We start from the raw sequence: 19,556 nt of genomic DNA, 5'->3' as shown, positions 1-19,556 counted from the left end.
TATCTTTTTCCATCCCTTTACCTTTAGACTGTGTGTATCTTTCAATCTGAAGTGGTTCTTTTGGAGGCAGTACATATGTGGGTCATGTTTCTTGGCCATTCATCTACCCTATCTCTTTTGGCTGGAGCATTTAAACCATTAACATTGAAGCTGATTATTGATAGTTACATATTTAGTGTCATTTTATTGTTAAACTATTTTCCTCTGTTTTTTTTTTCTCTCTTTCTTGTTCTTCTTAAAGCGAGCCCTTTAACATTTGCTGCAGTACTGGTTTGGTGTTAACAAACTCCTTTAGCTTTTTCTTTTAGCGTCTGGGCAGCTCCTTATTTCTCCTTCAGTTTTAAATGATAGCCTTCCTGGGTAAAGTGGCCTTGGTTGTAGTTCCTTGCTTTTCATCACCTCGATATTTCATACCATTTCATTCTGCCTGAAATGTATTTTGTGGAGAAGTCAGATGAAGTCTAATTGGTGATCCCTTGTATGTAACAACCTGCTTTTCTCTTGTAGCTTTTAGAATTCTCCCCTCATCTTTAAGCCTTGTCATTTTAATTATGATGTGTCTTGGTGTAGGCCTTTTTGAGTCCAACTTATTTGGGACCCTCTAAGTTTCCTGGACTTGTGTGTCTTTTTCCTTCAGCAGATTAGGGAAGTTTTTAATCATTATTTCTTCAAATAAGTTCTCGATTGCTTGTTTGCTGTCTTCTCCTTGTAGTATGATACAGATGTTGTTTTGCTTCATGTTTTCCAAAATGTTTCTTAAGCAATCCTCAGTTTTTTAAATTCTTTTTTTCTTTTTGCTGCTCTGCCTGTGTGGTTTTTTCTACCTTCTCTTCCAAATGACTGATTTGATCCTCTGTCATCTAACCTACTATTTATTCCTACCAGTGAATTATTTATTTCAGATATTTTATTCTTTATTTCTGACTGGTCCTCATGGTTTCTATGTCTTTTTCCATGCTGTTGAATATCTATATAATTGTTATTCTAAACTGTCTATCTCATATATGACTTGCCTCCATTTCATCTAGTTCTTTTTCTGGAGAATACTCCATTTAATCTAGTTCTTTTTCTGGAGGATACTCTTGTTCTTCCATCTTTTCATTTGAGGTCTATTTCCTTGTGTTCCCATTTTGGCTGCATTGTATTTGTTTCTATGTTTAGGTAGATCTGAAAGACTGTGGTACATGCCTATGTCAAACCCTTCCTGTAACTAACTGTGGACAACATGCTTAGAGCTATCAATGATCCACCAGATATGGCTTCCTCTGCTGGTCCTGGGTGTGTGAAGAAAGAACTAGACTGTGCACCAAGCTGACTTTATCAACACCAGACCCATGGATGGGTCAGCTGAAGCCTCAGAGCTCCCAGTGACGTGCCTCTGCCTACAGGATTTCTGTAGGGTTAAAGACTGAAAGTCTTTCAGCTGTACTCCTTAGTAGCAGGGCTTAATACCACAGGGTAGGACAAAGTTATTCCTATGGGTGGGCTATTGCTTCTCCTCAGGCTGATGCCACTTGGAAGGGATTGCTATGCCCGAGATAAATGGCTTTTGCAGTATGAGGAATGACTCAACACAGGGATCCTGGCAGCTGTTCTTTCAGCTGTCTCCCCAGAGCCACCAGTCCCAGACTCTCCTCAAGTGTCTCTAATCCACTCTTCCTTTCCTTTGCAGGATCCAAGGGTAAGTGGCTGCCCACAGAATTTTGTGCATTGGCTCTTTAAGAGGCTCTCTGAATCTTTGCCATCTCTAGATGGCAGACAGAAACCCTGCTGCTTTTCACCACCATATGTTATTTGGGTTCCTTTCCTGGTTGCGGTGCTATAGGCTGGGGAGCCCAGCTTGAGCTTTAGACCCCACACTTCTCAGGGGGAACCCCACAGCTGCTGAAATATCCCTCTAGGTTTTCAGCTGCCACCCATGGGAGCCCAGGAAGCCCTCTTGCACCTCCTCTGCACTCCTGACCAGTCTTGGTTTGGTGATGTGGCTTCTTCCATCTGTCCATTATATAGCTTCTCTCCAGCTAGTTTTCAGTTGGTTATTCAGTATGATTTTCCTATGATTTAGTTGTAATTCCAGTTTGGTCCTGGGAGGAGGTTAGTGTAGCTTTCACTTACTCCTCCACCATCTTGGGTCTCCCTGTCATGAGTTTCTATCTGTTCCAACAAACTAACTTTATCTCATATTTTTAATGGTTGGAAGAATTCTTTTGTATGTGTCTACCATAACTTACTTAACTAGACTTTATATATAGACTAGACTTTATAACTAGACTTTAAAGTCTAGTTTTATATATATATATAGTTATATAGTCTGGTGTCATCAGACTATATATGTAGTCTGTCCAGAAGATATAATTAGACTTTAAAAATATGTATATTCTGTCCAGAAGATAGCCAGCCATGTACTATGAAAAATAGAGACATTTATTGAAGAAAATATAAGATACAAGAAACATTGTACATAGGACAATGACAACTCAGTCTCCTTTAAAGTAGGTACCTTGGGACATGATACAGTTCTCCCAGTCACTATTGGCTGCTCCTGAATCTCATCAATGGTCTGAAATCTCTTCTCTTTCAAAGATGATTTTAGTTTTTGGAAGAGCCAGAGGTCATAAGGTGCTAAATATCAGCTGTAGGGAAGTTGAGTACCTGGGTGATTTGATGTTTCACCAAAAAACTACATGAGACTTGATGCATGAGAGGTTGTTGTATTAATAAAGCTGCCAGTCACCAGTTGCCCATAGCTGTGGGCTTCTGATCATCCAAATAGTTTCCATGGAGGAATGTTATAGCTTAATACAAAATTTGATGCAGATTCGTTGTTCTACTTGCTCAATCATTTTGAATGTGACAGCCACACAGTACACATGCTCAGTCAATGGTGTCTACCAACCCCACTGACTAATATAGTGAAGTCATCATTGTTCACAGATGTGTGTTTCAGTCCACTCTCCTTGGCAGCCAGTTTACATTAATGTTACACATTTCTTCTCACTATGTTAACAATGACTGTTATTTTTCTGTACAGATCTATCTATCTATCTATCTATCTATCTATCTATCTATCTATCATCTATCTATGTATCTTATGTGTGTGTCTGCCATATTAAAATAAAACAAAGAAAAGCTAATGGCTAAGCCAGGTTTGTGACCTGGGCCATGCCCAGCCCAGTGGTGGCAGGTGACCTGCCAGGGTCTCATTATGGAAGCTACTGGCAAGGATCCCAAAATCCTTAGCCTTTCCTTATCTTGCAAGTGTTCAGAGTTAGAGTTCTGGGGAGCACCAGATATTGGGAACCCATTTCCATTATAGCTGGCAAGTTTATTTTCTGTCCATGTCCAGAAATCCATGAGTGGTTAATTTCCTGCTCCCCTGGGCAATTTTTCCCTGCCTAGAACACTCTTTTTGTGAGAATATGATACATCTGCAAAGTAGGGCTGGTGCAGGAAGAAGTCCAAAGCCCAATTACCCTTTCTTGAAGTTTGTTGAGTCCCCACAATGTTCAGATGTGGCATTACTTATTTAGCTCCTCCAGTGCCACAGTCTTAGTAGAGAGGCACAGCAAGGCTGTCAAGACAAACTCTATATATTACAGCCTGGGTTTTCTTGTCTGCTGAGCCATGCTGTCCATTGCTCAGAACTAGTTTTCCTTATACTTAATCCTGGGTCACTCGGGAGTGGATCCTACCAGATCGTGATTTGTCCTGTGACTGGTTTTTTATCTCAGTGTCAAGCATCCACTTTGCCAACTTGTAAACTGGGACAACAAATAATGGTTCACAAATGAAGGAGGGCAGAACAGCTGTTACCAGTAACAATAATGAAATGATTGCTGAGACAAACATTTGCATGGTGATGCATGGGAACACTAAATCCAAACCACATTGTTTAGCTTTCACTCCAGTAAAGGGGAGTGCCACATCCCCTAAAGTAAATGGAAGAGATCATAGTTTAGAAAATATGACAGCATTGAAAAGTTAAAGCTGTATCATTTAGTAACATCTTTTAGAAGAAAACAATGGTTATAAGAAAGTATATGTATGTTTTCATGGCACTTTATATTAGTTTGGAGTTTCCCCTAGTCCAAAAATGGAACCCAGTGACCATGAGTCAGGAGTGCCTCAGGCAGGGAGATGAGAACTCTTTAACTGTCACTGTTGGGAAAGGGACACATAGTTGCAGATGAGGTATGTATCTGACCATAAGAATCCATTTTCATGTATCTGTTTCTATTTAATGTTTTTTTCAGACTGATATCAAATGCTATACATAGATCTCTGTGATCCTGATATTTAAGTGCTCTGGTTCCCTGTTTTTCTTATGGATTGAAAAGTCACTAGTAGTCTGTAAACACTGTGCATTGGAGTTTGATTTCATAGAGCGCAGAGCAGGCTCTGGGGCAAGAGCCTGGAGTCATCAGACAACAAAAAAGCTGGAGTCGAAGGTGCTGCTTTCATCCTCCCTTTGCAATAAGGCATGGAGTTAATTGTGGAGCTAAGCAATCTCAAACTTTAGGGCCCTCTCTTGCTGAGGTTGGCAGGAGATGCTACGAGTGGTGCTCTAGGTAGACAGAGGAAACCAGGTTGCTGTCAGCAAGCATTTCTATGTAAGTATTTCTAGTAAATTACAGAGCTTTCAGAAAAAAGCATCTGAATCCCCAAAGCTCACTTAATTTGTTGTAATTTCTTTTCTCATGTGGTAACAGTTTGAGGTAATTTTATATTTGTAATCATGTGTTCTTTTGGTAGAAATCATGTATTCTTTTAAAGGAGGGCCTGACCTGCATAAAATTCAGTCTCCACAGAACATGGGGCCTAGTGTTATGATTTTTGGCAGGTAGATTTTGACTAGTGTCATCCTTAAAAATGTATGTATTCAAGTTGGCCAGTTCCAGACAACCCTTAACCCCCACACAGTGCTATTACCTGCTTTCTGGCAGAGCCAGGTATCCAGCAGGAAGGCCACACACTGCACATAGCAGCCAATGTTTGCAGCACAACACGAACTTCCAGAAGGTTTTTCCTAAGCCTTGCAATATGCTTTCTGTTCTAGTTAAACATTAGCTTAGGAAAAGAAAGCTGAAGATAAAGAGGTAGGGTGCCTGTGGGTGCTCCCTGATGAGTGGGTCTTTGTCCTGACAGTCTGTGGGGCAGCCACTGCAGTGAGCACCCACGCTGTGGCATGCTGGGGATACCACTAGTCCTAGACTTCCCATTTGGAAATGACCTTTGGCACCTGACCATGATGGAAGACTGACACAGGACCAAAGGAAGTGAGTGCTCACTAGCTGTCAGGATTTTAAGAACCTGAGATTGTATCTAGTTCAGTTTCTAAGTTTACAGATCAGAAAACAGATCTGGAGAGATCTATGACTAGTCTCAGGCAGGGCTGGCAGTGAGCATGATCATGGCTCCAGGAACTGATGCAGCAGGGCTCAGGTAATGCTGGTCAACACAGTCCCTTTTTTCAAGGACATGGCACCATGAAAGCAAGCAACATGGCACTTGTGAATTTAAAATTTTTGTCTGGCATGCAGAGACTATGATAGCTGACATGCAGACTGTGGAAAACCTCTGGTGGTACAGGTTTATGTTGTAGCAGACCTTTGTGGTGTGTTGTCAGGTGGCAAGTGTGTACTCTGAAAACAAGGGTAAAACAGGCCACATGTGGGCAAAACTGCCTCAGGTCTTTGCTTGTTTCTGCCCTCTGAGATCCAGAGGACTGGCTGTTAACTCCTATCCTGCCTTCCTCTGTGTCTGGCACTGGGCACTGATAAACATAGTGGGGAAACAGGAGCAGAGACTTGGTGCTGCCATTATTTGGCCTGGAGAGCTGCTCACAAGAGTTTCAAATAGACCAAGACTGGAGGACTCAGGTGGCTCACACTTTTTGACTTTTGCCATGAGTCAATTAAAAAACCTTGTGGTGTTTCTCTAGTGGGGACAAATCCAGGCAACACAGCTCTCCTAGAAAGAGGACATGAATCCTTTTGTTTTATTTCATAATCCTTGGTTCATGTTCAAAGGTTTAGCAAGCTAGAAAAAACTGTCAGGGAAGTGGAAGCTCTGCTGACAGTGGCTCTGTGAAATCCTCCCTGCAGGCCAGCACCACCAGCCTGTTAAGCCCCTTGACCAGATGGCTCCATTGGGTGGTACATCCCTGCTCCTAAGGCTCCAGATGAGGCCTCATCTGAAGAAGCCCCATCCCATGCTTTGAGACTAATATGGGAGGAACAAGAAGCCATACTAGATGTGACCCAGAGATGCCTCCAAGTGCTATCTCAAGTGGTGGTTTTATTGGGCATAGTGCTTGCTGGAGGACAGGGCATCTGAAGGATGGGGCATCATTATCATACACCTAGAACTGTTTTCAGAACCCAGCAGGGAATGCTCACACAGAGGCATTTACCTGAGACCTTCCAAGTCTTGCACTGAGGCACTTTGTGAGGTTTAACTTATGTATTACAAAAACACTGACCCAACTCAAACCTGACCATGTAGGAGAATCACTGTTAAAATGAGGGTGCTGGACTCCACCCAGAGAGGGTCTAATTCACAGGTGGCAAACACAAGGCCCCTGGGCCAAATCCGGCCCTTTACCTTGTTTTATCTGGCCCGGCACCTTGTTTCTACCCAGCGGCAGTGCTGAGCTCCTTGCCCCTAGTTAAGGAGTAGTTACATTTACACAGTCCTAAAATTACATTCAGCCCTTTGAAGACAACCACAAAGCTGATGTGGCCCCTGGTGAAAATGAGTTTGACACCTGTGGTCTAATTTAATAGGTGTTGGTGGATCCTGGAAATCAGCAGTTTTAAGTTTACCACCAACTGGATCTTTGCCTCTGACTAGATCCCTGCCTCTGACTGGATCACAGCTTTTGATTAGTTCTCTGCCTCTGGATTACTGCATCCAGCTTGATTACTGTTTCCCACTGGATCACTGCCTCCTACTACATCACTGACTCTGACTAGATTGCTGCCTACAACTGGATTACGGCCTCCCCTGGATCACTATCTCAGACTGGATCATTGCTTCAGACTACATCTCTGCTTTAGACAAGATCATTGCCACATAGTGGTCAATGACTCTTGACCTTGGCACCACAGTGGACTCAGTCAGGGAGCATCACCAACCCCACAGTACCAGATTGGGAAGAAGAGAGCAAAAGGTCAGTGTCCTGTGTTGAAATGAAGTTCACTGTGTTCCACATTGAGCTCCAATATAGGGTATGACCAGTACTCCACTGTTACGTGTCTCATCCCGTTATGCTGCATAAGGACCTTCCAAAATCAGAGCAGAGTGGAGCAGAAAAGTATTTGCATTAGTGCCTCATCAAGTTATTGGGTTCTTCAAAAGTCATCCTTTAAATATTAAACCAAAGTTAAGGTCTGAGGCAAAAAAAATTGTTTCCAATAACATGATTCTGGGAAGGGTGCCCTGAGGACAGGTTTCACTTTGTTGTACCTGCTTGGATACCTGTTTAAGGCACTTGGTCTGCAACCAGTAGGATTAAGCAAACACACTACTGTTGCTTTGGGAAATGGTTTAGTGACTAATATGGAAAAAAAGTTTTTGCTTAAGACACAAAAACATCTCTTTTTTAAAAGACAAGCCCTGGCTGGCATAGCTCAGTGGATTGAGCGCAGGCTGCGAACCAAGGTGTCACAGGTTCGATTCCCAGTCAGGGTACGTGCCTGGGTTGCAAGGCCATGACCCCCAGCAACCCCACATTGATGTTTCTCTCTCTCTCTCTTTCTCCCTTCCTTCCCTCTCTAAAGATAAATAAATAAAATCTTTAAGAAAATAAAAATAAAAAAAGACAGACAAATCAATTTTGCCTTTGAAACAACAATGATGTTTACTGCAGGTCCCTATCATGTTCTTTTTTTTTTTTTAAAGATTTATTTATTTTTGTTTAGAGAGGGAAGGGAGGGAGAAAGAGAGAGAGAGAGAAACATCAATGTGTGGTTGCTGGGGGTCATGGCCTGCAACCCAGGCATGCACCCTGACTGGGAATCGAACCTGCGGCACCTTGGTTCATGGCCCGCACTATATCCACTGAGCTACGCCAGCCAGTGCTCCTATCATGTTCTAAGAATGATTCATGTACTGAGTGAATTTGTTTAAGTTTGAAAAAATAAAAGTCAGCACTTTGTTTCCCTACTGTCCTCTATCCCTTAATCAGATTCCCAGCATGTTGATTTTTATTTTCCCAAGGTCATGTATTTTTCTGACTGAAAAAAGAAACTGTTGGATATCTGTTATTCCTAATTACCACCCTTCATGTGGATGAAGCATGTGGACTGATACTGCATTATCTCAAGTACAAGTGTCTTGGAACTGCTTGTCTGTGTGGACCACATATTAGGGCTGCCCTTGCCAAGCAATTTGAAAATGAAATCCATGAATTAAGGGCTTTGTCTCTCCAGCAGTAAAGAAAGAGCAAGGGAGCAATCTCACCTTGTGAAATCACAATGTAGCTTCCTGCTAAGCCTGGAGGAAAGGCAGGGAGCCTCTGGTTTGCTTGCCTGGTGAGGTAACAGACAGGAAGGAAGCAGGCAACATCAAAGGATGTTGGTCAGAGCTCCAGGGCCACTTGGAACCTCTGTGACACAGTTTTACAAGTCTGTATATTTATCAGCTGCAGGCTAATAGCTTCTCTCTCTGTGTTGACTGTCTTTCTGACTTGCCAGATTTTTCTCACACTTTTCTTCTAATCTACCCTAAGTAACTCTGCTGGCTGGAGCTCAGAACTAGGCTAATCAATTCCCGTGGCTAAACCCAGGCTACAAACACCCTTAGACCATGGGGAGCTCTAACAGGGGAACTAAATTACAGGTTTCCTTTGCCCTCTTCTTGGGAACCCTGGTTTGTGTGTCTTTCTGAATTCTTACTTCATGTTCCTGGAAAGACCTGCCATCTCAGAGATGTGCTAGCAGCTACAGACCTGAGACCTTGCTGTTGGTGCCCTGCTCCAGGCAAGGTCGGAGGGCCTGCCTTGCAGGGGACAACAAAGAGATTCCTCCCCAATCCTGGAAATTCACCTTGACTCCACATTAGCAGGCCCTTGAGTAATCAATAGGTTATAATTTAGAGGGACAAAAGATAATGGTCTAGTGCTTCTCAGATGGAGGACTTGGCTTTTTCCCCTCCAATTTCCAATGTATCACAGGTCTACATTTTTGTAAACCATGATAAAAATCAATTATTAAAAATAAAAATAAAAAATAAAGACATGCAAAGTACAAATTTAGTCAATTATCTTTAGATTCAACAGGTATTGAATTACTCTGACAAAATGCTATAATGGTTTCTAAATGTTTACTCCTGATTTCTCTGCTTATCTTGCCACAGACCAGGAACAGCTAAAGGATTGCCTTATTCTTCACATCACCTTTGAGTAGTTTAGTGAGTCCTGGAGTGATTGTGTGTGTGAGTGTGTGTGTGTGTGTGAGAGAGAGAGAGAGAAATATGTATGTGTGTGTGTGTGAGTGAACATGACATAAGGGAGGGAGGGAAGGGCTTAGGCGGAGACTATGAGAGAAACCTATAGGGGGTGCTCAGAGGTGACTCTGCACAGGCACTATTGTTGCATGTATTCATAACCAGGTCTGTTGCACAAAAAATGGTACAGAGGCAGAAAAAAAACTTTTCCACTAGATGGGTAGTGCTAGGTGGGCAGGCTTGTTGGTAACTGCTATCACCGTACTTTGATCACAGAGCCTGAGCCATGGTTTGATTCAGTGTGGACATGCTATGCCCAGGCACAGACCATATGTCCATGAATTTTACCCTGTCTAGCATCCCCAGATCCATGAAGATGTATTGTCCTCATCCTGAGACACTTGAGGCTCAAAGTCCTGGAAGCTGGCTGAAGTGGTATGGCTGGCAGCCAAATCCATGACTTATGCCCCCAACTCCATTTTCTATTCATAGCACTTCCAGGAACATATTTTTTTGTTGTGGTTATTATTATTGTTGTTGACTCTTGTTAGAAAATAAAATTGACAAAGAGAACTACTTTACCCACATTTGAGAAGCATTGGCTTTCAGTGAATGGTGTGGTCAGTTTAGACTGGGGAGTCTGTAATCAGAACTATATATCATAGTATAATATTATAAAGTAAATTATTTTAGATAAATGTTTTGTAACTACTCAGTGTTATCCAGGTATCTCCTTCTTTGCAAGAATTGGTAGTGGGAGGGGAGCACAAAAATGGTAGAAATGTGTTCATTTTCTATTTTAAAAAGGTCAAAAGTATTTTCTGAATTTTTTTTAATTGGGGTCAAGAAATAAGTTTAGCTGAGTTAAAGGTATTCCTGTTTTTCCATCACAGGTAGTCTGTCTTCATGAGAAGACTTCTGGGGCTTCAGGAGCACTCAGCCTGCTGCTCAGCTCATCCTCTGGGGGAGAACCAGACTGGAGTAGCAAGCAGCAGTCCACCCCCACTACCTCAGTGGGCTCTGAACCATCAGGGGCTCTGCACCATACAGATCTCTGCACAACCTGAGGATTACATTTGATTTATATAAGGTTTCATATTCTTCTGTAAAGGTGATGGTGCCTTTCAAGCAACAGTTCTTGTCTTGTGCTTAAATAGCCCATGCCCTCTCTCAAGACAATGACCTGGAGTAGGAGGAATGCCATGTTCCACAGCCTGAACAAAGGTATAGAACCTTCCCAACCCCAGCTGTGAAATGTTTTCTTAGACCTCCAACTTGGGGTTTTGGGTGGATAGTCCAGATAGAAGACATTTGAAATCTTCTTAAGACCTTTAATTTCACTGTGGGTCAAATGAACAAATATGAACTTGATATTTGAACAAAATATCAAATGAACAAAAATGAACTTGATATTTGTTCATCAAGTGAACAAATATATCCTGGTCCCCAGTGAGAAGATCTGGGCTCTCTTTGGTAGGAAAGTAGGATATTTCAGATTATGTTGCCTGGCATGGAGCACAGTACCAGGAGTAGCCTCTCTAGACTGGTCTAATAGCCATGGTACCTGGCCATGGCCCAGTCTCCTGCTTCCCTGGCATGACAATTGGACATCTGGAACACTTTACTGAAAAAGAGATAGAGCTCTTAGATATTTCCAAGAATTTTATCTGTTAGGTAATTCATCCTCTGAAACTTTGGCTAATCTTGGTTGAGAAATTATCAAGTTTTATCTTTTTATTAAATAAACACAAATTTTCAACCTCTGATCGGGAAAATGTTTTGTGCTAATAGACTCTTTTGGCAACCATGGCCTTCCCTGCTGCTCACCTGTATATGACAGTGCAAAGCAGTAATCTTGGGCTCATTTTCTATAGTTCCATATCACTAGGCATACATGTCTATGATGTTAAGTAATTGGTATTTTCTGGTCACAGACAAAGAGTTGTGGTGGTATGGTGGAAAGCACCCAGAGGACTTGGACTCATGTCCTTGTTCTTGACATTCAATAGTTCTGTGACAGAGTTAAATACACTGATTTGGGTCTGTTGTCTCTTTTGTAAAATAAGGGGCTTGAAATATCTGCTGAGTTCACTTCCAGCTATAAGTCTCTGAGTTTGACTGATTGCTGTGTTCTGAAAGCCTTTTGCTCAGTGTGATCTACATAAAAGGAATAATTTGTTAAAAATTCTTTCAATGCTGTTATCAGGTCAGGTAATTTTTCTGGAATCAAGAGATCTGAATCAGTGTCTTGGCATTGGCTGGTGTTTGCTGAGGGCTCTGGATCTCTTAATGGACCTCATCATCTATACCCTCATCCAGAAATAAAGGGGTGGGTAAGATAAGCCTACACTAAGTTCCAAACATTTCAATTTCACAATATCTTTGTGCATAATAATTTTACTAATTCTCTTTCTTTGCCTTACATTGTCATTTCTAGAAGATGGAGGTTTATTTTTCAAATTCTATTCCCAAGAGTTTAAAGCGCTTCCCACTGCTTCATATCTCAGTGGGTTAGAACAGCTACAGTGAGCAGGGAGTTCAGAGGATAAGTGCAGATGAAGGAAAACAATGGCTCTGTTCATGGCACCTTAGTAGATCAAAACCTTATTTAAAGTTTTTGAACTGGTCCAGTGCAAACTGGGGAGAAAATGATGATGTCTTTCGGCCTTTACCCTCCCTTTTCTTTGCCAAATCCTCTCTATACTTTGTCCCATTTCTCAATCAATCAACACTTATTTACCTATTTACTATACCTTTCCTATGATAAATCTCCTTTCCTCATAAGTGATGTAATAAATTTATTTGTACTAAGTTAAATGAATTTTATCATTTTCACTTTATGCAGGTAAAGGCATGAAAGCCATCTAACTTTATTTCCAAGATAATTATATCACTATTTTTTCTTTTCCACTGAATTTATTGGAGTGACATTGATTAATAAAATTATATACATTTTATGTGTACAATTCTATGATACATTGTCTGTATATTGTATTGTGTGTTCACCACCCCAAGTCAAGTCTCCTTCCATCACCATTTATACCCCCTTTACCCTCTCCTACCTATCCTGACCTTCCTCCCTGCCCATACCCAGGGATTTTGCTTAATCCCTTCACCCTTGTCACCACTCCCGGTAAGCCTCCCTCTCCTCTCTACAGCTGTGCATCTATTCTCTATCTATGAGTATGTTTCCATTTTTTTGTTAGTTTATTTGTTCATTAGATTCTATATATGAGTAAAATTTTGTGGTACTTGTCTTTCTCTGATTGGCTTATTTCACCTAGGGTAATGCTACCTAGATACATCCATGCCGTTGCAAAGTTTAAGATTTCCTTTTTTTTTTAAAGCCGGGTAGTATTCTATTGTACAAATATACCACAGTTTTTTAATACACTCATCCACTGATGGACACTTGGGCTGATTTCAAATCTTGGTTATTTTGAATAATGCTGCAGTGAACATAGGGGTAAATGAATATATTATTTGAAATTATTGTTTCAGGTTTCTTCAGACATATCCAAGAAGTGAAATTGCTGATTCATAAGGCTGTTCCATATTTATTATTTGAAGTAACTTCATACTGCTTTCCATGGTGGCTGCACCAAACTACATTCTCACCAACAGTCACAAGGGGTCCCTTTTCTTCACACCCTCACCAGTACTTGTTGCTTGTTGATTTGTTGGTGATAGCCATTCTGTCAGTTGTGAGGTGGTATCTCATTGTGGTTTTAATTTGCATTTTTTTCTGATGATTTGTGACAGTGAGCATCTTTACATATATGTATTGGCCATCTCTATGTCTTCTTTGGAGAAGTGTCTATTCAGACCCTTTGTCCATTTTTTAATTGGGTCGTTTGGTGTTTTAGTGTTGAGTTTTAAAATTCTTTATAAATTTTGGATACTAACCTTAGTGAGATGTATTATTATCAGATATAAATATGTTCTCCCATTCAGTGGGTTGTCTTTCATTTTGTTAATGGTTTTCCTTTGTTGTGCAAAAACTTTTTAGTTTCATATAGTTTCATTTATTTAGTTTTTCTTTCTTTTGTTTTCCTTGCTTGAGGCAATACATCAAAAAAAATATTGCTACAAGAAATATCTGCGATTTTGCTGCCTATGTTTTCTTCCAATATTTTTATGGCTTTGAGTCTAACATTTAAGTTTTTAGTTTATCTTTGTGTATGGTGTAAGAAGGAGGTCTAGTTTCATTTTTTGCATGTATCTGTCCAGTTTTACCAATGCCATTTATTGAACAAACTATCTTTACTTCATTGTATATTATTGCCTACTTTGTCAAATATTAATTGACAATAAGTTTGTGGACTTATTTCTGAGCTCTCCAATTGGTTTTATTGATATATTTGTCTGTTTTTATGCCAGTACCATGTTGTTTTCATTACTATGGACTTGTAGTATTGTTTGATATGAGGTAGCATATTTCTTCTAATTTTTTTCTTCTTTCTCAAGATTTCTCAGGGTCTATTTTGGTTCCATACACATTTTTTGAATAGTTGTTCTAGTTCTGTGAAATGTGCCATTAGTATCTTGATAGGAATTGCATTGAATCTATAGATTGCTTTGGGTATTAAGAACATTTTAATGATGTTAATTCTATCCATGAACATGGTATATATTTCCATTTATTTGTACCTTCTTCAATTTCATTATTTAGTGTCCTTTAAATTTCAAAATACAGGTCTTTAACAATTTTGGTTAAATTTATTTCTATGTATTTTATTGTTTTTGAATCAATTGTGATAGAATTGTTTTCTTAATCTCTCTGTGATAGTTCATTATTGGTGTATAAAAATACAATTAATTTCTGGATATTTATTTTGTATTCTACTACTTTACTGAATTCATTTATCAGTTCTAGTACCTTTTTCTTGAAACCTTTAGGGTCCTCTATATGAACTATCATATTATCTGCAAATAATAACCATTTTGTCTCTTCCTTTCCAATCTGGATGCCTTTTATTTCTTCTTTTTGTCTAATTGCTGTGGTTAAGACTTCCAGTACTATCTATGTTGAGTAAGAGTGGTGAAAGCAGCCCTGGCTAGGGTGGCTTAGTGGATTGAGTGCTGGCCTGCTGATCAAAGGGTTGCCAGTTCGAATCCCAGTCAGAGCACATTCCTGAGTTGTGGGCCAGGACACCTATAGGGGGTGCACAAATGCAACCACACATTGATGTTTCTCTCCCTCTCTTTCTCCCCCATTCTCTTCTGTCTAAAAATAAATAAAATCAAATCTAAAAAAAAAGTGGTGAAAGCAGACATCCTTCTCTTTTACATCTTAAGATCTTGTTCCTGATCTTAAGGGAAACTTTTGTAGCTTTTGTTCATTGAGTATGATGCTAACAGGGAGTTTGTCATATATATATGTATATATATATATATATTTTTTTTTTGCAAAGTGTCAGACTATCAATCATCCAGGTGCTCACACTAGAACCCAGAACACTGGGCATAGACAGGCCTCTCTGTTCTCTGCCACCTAATGACACAAATGTGACATGGCAGCCACATCTACAATGCCTCTAGGGGCAATGTCATATATGGTTTTACCTGAGTTTAAGTACATTACCTCTATTCCCACACTCCTCAGATTTTTTAAAATAAATGGGTGCTGAATTTTATTAAACACTTTTTCTGCATCTATTGATATGATCCTGTGATTTTATCTTTCATTTTTCTTATATGGTATATCATATTTATTGATTTGTGGATATAATACCAACCTTGCATCCCTTAAATAAATCTCAGTTGATCATGGTGTATGATCTTTTTAATGTATTGCTGAACGTGGTTTGCTAATATTTTGTTGAGAATTTTAGCATCTATATTCATCTATATTGGCCTGTAATTCTTTCTCCTTGCAGTGTCTTTACCTGGTTTTGGAATTAGAGTAATGCTGTCCTTGTAAAATGAGCTTGGGAGTTTTCCCTGCTCCTGAATTTTTTGGAATAGTTTGAGAAGGATAGTTGCTAGTTAAATGTTTGGTAAAATTCACCTGTGAAGGTACCTATTTCAGGATTTGTGTTTCTTGTGAGTTTTTTGATTGCTACTTCAATTTCACTAGTTTAATATGTCTATTCACATTCTCTGATACTTCCTGATTTAGTTTTGGAAGATTGTATGTTTCTAGGAATTTATCCATTACTTCTAGATTGTCCAGTTAGTTGGCATATAGTTGTTTGTATTTTCTTACAATCTTTTGTATTTCTTTGGTGTCAGTTTTACTTCTCTTTCATTTCAGATTTTACTTATTTCAGTGCTCTTCCTTTTTTTCTTGATGTGTCTGGTTAAAAGTTTGTCAATTTTGATTATCTTTTCAAAGAACCAGCTAGCTGTTGGTTTCACTGATCTTTTCTATTTTTTTTTAAGACTCTATTTCATTTATTTCTTCTCTGATCTCTAATATTTTTTCCCTTCTACTCACTTTGGCCATTGTTATTCTTTTTCTTTTACCTCTAAGTATAAAGTTAGATTGTTTATTTAAGTTTTTCTTGTGTCTTGAGTTAGGCCTCTAATTCCATAAATTTTTCTTGTAGGACTGCTTTTGCTGTGCCCCATACATTTTTGGGTGATTGTGTTCTCATTTTCATTTGTTTCAAGGTCTCTTCTGATTTCTTATTTGATTTCATTGTTAACCCGTTCATTGTTTAGTAACATGTTATTTAGCCATCTTTGTGTGTTTTTCAGTTTATGTGGGGTTTTTTTGGGTGATTAAAATCTACAGTTCCATGCTATTGTGATCAGAGAATATACTTGGTATGATTTCAATTTTTTTAAAGTTATTGAGACTTGTTTTGTGTCCTAACATGTGGTCTAGCCTAGAAAGTGTTCTATGTTTACTTGAGAAGACTATATATTCTACTGTTTTGGGATAAAATACTCAGAAGATATCTATTAAATCCGTGTAATCTAGTGGATCATTTAAGACTATTATTTCCTTGTTGATTTTTCTGTTTAAATCCTTGTTGATTTCCTTATTGATTTTCTATCTAAATTTTCTGGAAAGTCTATCCATTGATGTCAATGGGGTACTAAAATCCTCTACTATGACTGTATTACTGTCAATCTGCCAATTTATATCCATCAAGATTTGCTTTACATATTTAGATATTCATATGTTGGGTGTATAATATTTACAAGGGTTATAGCTGTTAGGGTGGGTGGGATAGGACAAATGGGAACCTAATTACAAATAATTATAGCGTTCTGGACTACAAATATGGCTACCATTTCTGGACTACAAATATGGCTGACAAGGAATATGGCCGCCGTTTTAGACTACAAATATGGCTGCTGTTTGGACTACAAGTAATATGGTGACTAAACTCTGACCCGGAGGAGATGGCTGACATCAGACCAGGAACCACCAATGATGTTGCTTCTTTGTTCACAAGGAACCAATCCCCAGTTCCCACGGAGAGCCAACCCAAAATAAAACCCCACCCTTTCCCTTCTCCCAGTGGGCTTTTCTCAGCCCTTCCCCTGTGGGCAGAGAAAACCACCCCTGGGAGCATAAACCTCCAAAATAAAACTCTTCTGCCTGATTTCATGGCTAATTGGCATTTATTCCTCGTTGGGGTCTAAGAAAATCTTACAATAGCCTCTTGTTGGATTATTCCCTTTATGTGGTGTCCTTCTTTTGTCTCTTACTACAGCCTTTGTTTTAAAGTCTATTTTGTTGGTTATAAGTATTGCCACACCAGTTTTTTACCTTTCCATTTGCATGTAATGTTTTTCTCCATACCTTTGTTCTTAACCTGTGTGTATCTTTCATTGTGAGCTGAGTCTGTTATAGAGAGCTTATATATGGACCTTGATTCCTTATCCACTTAGCTACCCTTTGCCTTTTCTTTATATTTTATTTTGCTCATACGTCTTGGTAAGAAACCTCTTTTTCAATTGAATTTATTAGGGTGGCATTGGTTCACAAAACCACACAGGTTTCAAGTATACAACTCAACAAAGCATCATCTGCACAACACATAATGCACCCATTGCCCTGAGCAAAGTCTTTTTCTGTCTCCAACTTCCCTGCTTTGCCCACCTACACCTAGCCCCCATCCCCCTTTACTTCTGGCTATCACCACACTATCATTTAGATATATATTTTGCTTAATCACTTTACCATTTTTTATCCAGTCACCCAAACTCCCTCTCCTCTAACAGTTTCCAGTCTCTTCCATGTATCCCTGTCTTTGATTCTGTTTTGTTCATAAGTTTACCTTATATGTTTTGATTGGAATATTTAAGCCATTTACATTTAAAATGATTTTTTTGTGTGAAAAGTGATTATGGATAAGTACATACTTATTGTCATTTATTCTTTTAACTATGATCCTCTGTTCCTTCTTGTCCTTCTTCTCCTTCTTGTTCTTGCAGATCCTCCAACATTTCTTGTAATGCTGATTTGGCAGTAACAAACTATTTTAAAATTTTATTTATTTATTTATTTATTTTTTGTTGTTGTGAATTGAAGTTGTCGCCATTTCCCCCCATTACTATCCCCCACACTACACACCTCCACCTCCTACATTCAATCCTGCCCCTGTTGTCTCTGTCTATGGGTCTTTTATACATGTTCCTTGATGACCCTTCTCATTCTCTACCCTGTTATTTCTTTTCCCTCTTTCCTCTGGTTACTGTTGGTTTGTTCTTTATTTCCATGTCTCTGGTTATATTTTGCTCCCTTGTTTGTTTTGTTGATTAGCTTCCCCTTATGGATGAAATCATATGGTATTTGAATTTCGCTTCCTGGATTATTTCACCTAGCATAATGCTCTCCAGTTCTATCCATTAATCTTTGTCATTTTAAATATGATGTGTCTTGGTGTGGCCTGTGTTTATCTTGTTTGAGACTTTCTGTGCTTCCTGGACTTGTGTGTCTTCTTCATTCACCAAGTTAGGGAAGTTTTCATCATTATTTCTTCCAATAGGTTCTTGATCCCTTGTTCTCTCTTTTCTTCTAGTACCCCTATGAAACAGACGTTATGCTTCATCTTGCCCCAAATGTCCTTTAAACTATCTTCATTTTAAAAAATTATTTCCTTCATTTTGCTGCTTTGTTTTTTCTATTTTGCTTTCCAAATCATTGATTTGATTATTTGCTTCTTCCAACCTACTCTTTATTCCTTCCCATTTATTTTCCATTTCGGATATTATATTCTTCATTTCTGACTGGCCCTTTTTCATGGTTTCTATATCCATTTTTATGGTGTTGAAGATCCTTATAATCATTACTTTGAACTCTATATTTGATACATTGCCTGCCCCCATTTCATTTTGCACTTCTTTTTTCCTGAAGATTTCTCCTGTTCTTTCATTTGGGGCCTGTTTCTTTGTCTCCCCATTTTTCCCTGCTTCTTAGTGCTTATTCCTATGTATTAGATTGATCTGCTGTGACTCTCAGTGTTTGTGCGGTGACCTTTTGTAGTAGGTGTCTCGTAGGGTCCAGTGGTGCTGCTTCCTTGATCACCTGAGTGTGGTGGTCTGGGAATGTTCCTTGTGTGGGTTATGTGGACCTTTCTGTTATAATTGAGTCTTGATTGTATTGGCCAATTCATGCCTGGGATTGGCTCTCAGGCTTGCTGACTGTGAGACTCACCCTTACTATGGCACTGTGATGTCATACAGGTGCTGACCACACAAAACAGTATTTACCTCACTAGGTTTTGGTGCCTGCCAAGACCTCCCTTTGGATTTGCCACTGGTGAAGCTTACTGGATCTTGCTGTGATATTTTCTGAAACTGGCCACTGGCTGTGTTGGTTCTGTGTCTCTTGGGAGAGACTCTTCTGCAAACCAATGTCAGACACTGTCTGTGACTGGTCCTGGGTAACCTGTTTGGAGCAGACTCAATGTAGCTTCTTCTGTAAATCTTTGGTTATAAAACTTTCATTCAGCTAGTCTTCCATCGGTTATTTGGGATGATTGTTATACAATTCAGTTGTAATTCAAGCTTGGTCCTGGAGGAGGTGAGTATAGCTTCCACTTACTCTACTGCTATCTTGGATTCTCCCCATCACTATTTTTTGAGTGCTTACTTTTTTTCAGGACTCGCTACTGAGTTACAGAGATGAGTAATACTATTACCATATG

At 39.4% G+C, this 19,556-nt stretch overlaps 1 non-coding gene across 1 annotated transcript; it reads right to left on the bottom strand.

The window, feature by feature from the left end:
• Window positions 1–14,859: 14,859 nt before the first annotated feature.
• Window positions 14,860–14,995, bottom strand: LOC123833388. Its single transcript, XR_006788228.1, has one exon. It is a non-coding gene; the product is annotated as a small nucleolar RNA SNORA17 (small nucleolar RNA).
• Window positions 14,996–19,556: the final 4,561 nt, after the last annotated feature.

Source organism: Phyllostomus hastatus, unplaced genomic scaffold, assembly GCF_019186645.2.
Source record: "Phyllostomus hastatus isolate PE091 unplaced genomic scaffold, TTU_PhHast_1.1 phas_scaffold_21, whole genome shotgun sequence".
NCBI lineage: Eukaryota > Metazoa > Chordata > Mammalia > Chiroptera > Phyllostomidae > Phyllostomus > Phyllostomus hastatus.
The sequence above is the reverse complement of the archived record's forward strand: the minus strand, read 5'-3'. Positions and strand labels throughout refer to the sequence as shown.